This window comes from Cynara cardunculus (genome assembly GCF_001531365.2).
Source record: "Cynara cardunculus var. scolymus isolate 2C chromosome LG 1, CcrdV1, whole genome shotgun sequence".
Taxonomy (NCBI): domain Eukaryota; kingdom Viridiplantae; phylum Streptophyta; class Magnoliopsida; order Asterales; family Asteraceae; genus Cynara; species Cynara cardunculus.
The window spans coordinates 31,321,178-31,325,403 of NC_037528.1; positions in this window are offsets into that span (position 1 = coordinate 31,321,178).

A 4,226-nucleotide genomic window follows, 5' to 3' on the forward strand; every position below is an offset into this window, starting at 1 on the left:
TTTTTCTCTTCCAAATCTTCAATGGCCAACTGGAATTCTGCTAATAGTGTTGGTTCTCTCACCAAACCTCCAACTCTTCAAAGAGAAGAGTATTCACAATGGAGAATAAGGATGGTGAATTTTCTGGAAGGGAGGACAGGAATCTCCTCATATCTGTCATGGAGGGTCCCTACATACCCCAGACTCTTGCCAAGAGTCCCCAGAACGAGCACGACAGCAGAAATACTAGCTTACTACATGCCCAAGGACGAGAAAAATTGGGATGAAGATGACCTGGAGCGCGTAGAGACTGACAAAAAGGCCAAAAAAATAATTATCATGGCCATTCCCAATGAAATCTTTCAATCCCTTGACGCATGCACCGCAACAAACGAACTATGGGACGAGTTGGCAAGTCAACTAGAAGGAGGCGCAAAAACAAAGAAAAATCGAAGAGCTCAATGTCTCAACGAGTATACCAACTTCAAAGCCCTTCCTGATGAACTGATTCAGAAGACGTACAATCGTTTCAACACATTGATCAATCAATGTCGTCGAAACGACATCTCCAGGACGAAGGAAGAAAACAATGTATTATTTCTTAAAAGTCTCGGCGATGAGTGGACTCAACTGTCGATGTCTATCCAAGCAAATCAGGACTTAGACAGCTGGTCACTTCATGACGTCTATGGAACACTTGCTGCACAAAAAAATGATATTATGAAGAGAAAAGTATCCATCGGTGGACCCCTTGCTCTTGCTGCAGAAGAAAATGATGTTTCAAGGACCTCCACCAGAGACCATAAGAGAAAAGGCAAGAAGACACTGGTAGTAGAATCGGAATCGGAAGACGAGACATCTGAATCTGACGATGATCTCAAAACCTTTGCCAAGTCTCTAGCCTTGATAACAAAACAGTTCTAGAGGAAGTTCATCAAAAAGTCGTTTGAGCGAAGTGACTCTAGAAGGGAGAAGTTCCAGCCCTTCTATGAAAAGAAGCCGATGAAGTTCCATCAGAGGGAAGAAAGAAGAGAAGAAAGAGAAGATAGAAGAGAAAAGAAAAGAGAAGACAGAGACGGAAGGAAGAATGACCTTCGCTGCTTCAGATGCCGAAAGATAGGTCATTTCTCAGAAGAGTGTAGAGGATGTCTGGTGAAGGATGTTGATTATTACAAGAACAAGTATAAATACAATCCTAAAGAGCAAATCCTGATAGCTGAAAAAGAAAATTGGGTGTCTGATTCTTTGTCTGATGAAGAAGACAATGCACTCATTTGTCTCATGGCCACGTCCAATGCAGAATTCGCCTCTGACTCTGATGAACAGGTATGTGAGTCTTCTATCAATAAAACCAACTCTGCTCCATCAGAGCTAGAGTTAAGGATGATGAAACTTTCAGAGGATTTCTTAAAGCTTAAGGAAAAATAAAATTTTGAAAAATCTGAAAGAATCAAAAAGAAAAAATAAATCAGTTTCTACAAAAGAGAGACTGATCTTCTAACCGAAGAAAAAGCTGAACTCGTTAAAGAAAAGACTCGCATTGCATCACTAAAGAAATCAGAGGAAGAAAAGCTTTTGGATCTGAATAAGAAAATAACTAAGGACTTAGAAAAAAGGCAAAGGCCTTAAAAGAATTCGAGGCAGAGAGACTTAACTCAGTTGCTCTCAAAGATTTCTTTCAAAAGGAAAGGGAGATTCTTCATCAGAAGTTTCAAACAAATGAACTATTGATGAAGAAATATAAGGATACCCAAAAAGTCTACGAAAAACTTAACGGTCAAAAGGACACTCAAGGGATTGGATTCATTGAATTGGACTCTTTCATCGAAACAAAGAAATTTACCCTTAAATCCACTTTCAAACTTGGATGCATTCAAAAACCCAACTTTTTTCCAAAACCCAAAGCAAATTTCAAAAGGGTTAAAGTCGATGGAAAAACTGTCCTCTTAAGACAGGATTTTGAAAATGTGGTGTACGAGAACAGCACAAGTAAGAATTCTGATGAAGGGAATGATGTCTCCACACCAGAGACCGATGGAAACCCTATTGTCAAACTAGAGTCTCTGGTTATCAATCCCACTTCATCAGCAAGTGCTATTGACGAGAAAGAGAATCTTAGTAAGGAACTGTCATATGATGAATTGATGAACCATCCAAGTAACATTGGAAGTTCATCTAAGTCAGAAGCGATGGAACCCCCAACAGATCACTCTCAACCGTCAACCTTTGAACCCATTCCTCCCACAAACATCCATGACAATTTTGATTTCGAGAAATCCGTGAGAGACTTTCTTGACTTGGAATCGGAAGAAGAAATAGTCTGCGAATCACCAGAGGTCATTGAAGATAAGAAGCCTCAAAATTTCAACGCCTCAATGAAATCTGATGTTCTAGAATCTATGAAAACTTCAGACAAAGGAAAAGGAAGCTGAGTAACACCAAGTCTGCCAACGATACCTCACAAAGCCCAAGTACTTCATCTAAGTTAATTAAGTTTACTCGCATGCAGAAACATAAGTGGCCTGCCTCTGAACATTCTAACCAACACTTTTCATCTCCTTCAGCTGAAGAAAAGAAGCCCTTCCTCAGGAAAGAAGTAAAGACCAAGCCTACCACAAATAAAAAATCTGAACTAGATAAGAAGTTTGTAAAAACAACCAATGCTAGGACAGTATTTTCATCCCCTGCATTTACTTCTTCATTTTCATCGAATAAAAAGAAAGTTAGACATTCATGTCCAAAAAATCTAATTGCTATTGTTTAGCTCTTTTACAAAACCTGAGAAACCACATGTTAACTCATCGCTGCATATTTTCCAAACACGTCTATCGCTATAATGATCAAACCAATGAAAACGTGAAAAAGCCCAAGTCTAAGGGTAAGGGAAATACAAACAAACCCAAGCCTGCAAAGGCTAAGGGTAATGGAAATCAGCCCACTCCCAAGAGGGCTGATGAAGACAGAAAGGTCGTATCTCCGACTAACCAACGTGGACCCATTATGAAATGGGTACCTAAAAACCCTTAACTTGTCTGGCAGGGCCAGCATGTGCAACCATGGTATATGGATTCAGGTTGCTCCAGGCACATAACTGGTGATAAAAGTCAGCTGTCCTCCTTTATCAACAAATCTGGAGGCTCTGTCACTTTTGGAGACAACAGTAAGGGTACCATCAAGGGATATGGCACACTCATCAAAGGAAACATCTCCATTAGCAAAGTGGCTTATGTTGAAGGTCTGAAGCATAACTTACTAAGCATAAGCCAGTTCTGCGACAAGGGTCTAGAAGTCAAATTTTGCAAGGGTTTCTGCATCATCGAAACATAGCCTGACCAAACCATCATCAAGGCAAAGAGAGAAGGAAATCTCTATCTTCTGGACTTTCAATCCTCTATGGGACAAGACATCCTTTGCCTTGTATCCCATAAGAGCGATGAAAATTGGCTATGGCACCAAAAGTTCTCACATCTAAATTTTGATGTTCTAAGGAAGCTAGCCAAACAAAAGCTGGTCAAGGGGATTCCCGATCTCAATTTCAAAAAAGATCATCTATGCTCAATCTGCAAGATAGGAAAGCTGAAACGGGCCACTCATAAAACAAAGTCAGAAACCTCCTGCTCCAAGCCCTTGGACATGATCCACATAGATCTCTATGGGCCCATCTCTACACAAAGCCTCTCTGGAAAGAAGTACATCTTGGTACTAGTCGATGAATACTCCAGATACACTTGGGTTGAGTTCGTTAAGAAGAAATCAGACGTTCCTGACTCCTCATCGGGGTGATGAAAAGGCTCCAAGTCCTTCTACAGCGCAAACTCATTAAAGATAGAAGCGACAATGGAACTGAATTCAGAAATGCCAGAATCGATGAATACCTCATCAGTGAAGGTATTTCCAAAAACATTTCAGCAGCTACACTACACAACAAAATGGAGTAGTGGAGCGAAGGAACAGAACCTTAGTTGAAGCAGCAAGGACCATGCTCGCTTCATCGGAGTTACCCATCACCTTCTGGGCTGAAGCTATTTCCACTGCATGCTTCACCCAGAATCGGTCAATCATCAACAAGAGGCACCAGAAGACACCCTATGAACTCATCAATCAAAGAAGACCAAATGTCAAATATTTCTACGTCTTTGGGTGCAAATGTTTTGTACTCAATGATAGGGAATATCTTGGCAAGTTCGAGAAGAAAGCTGATGAAGGGATCTTTCTGGGCTATTCTCAAACCGCCAAGGCCTACAGAG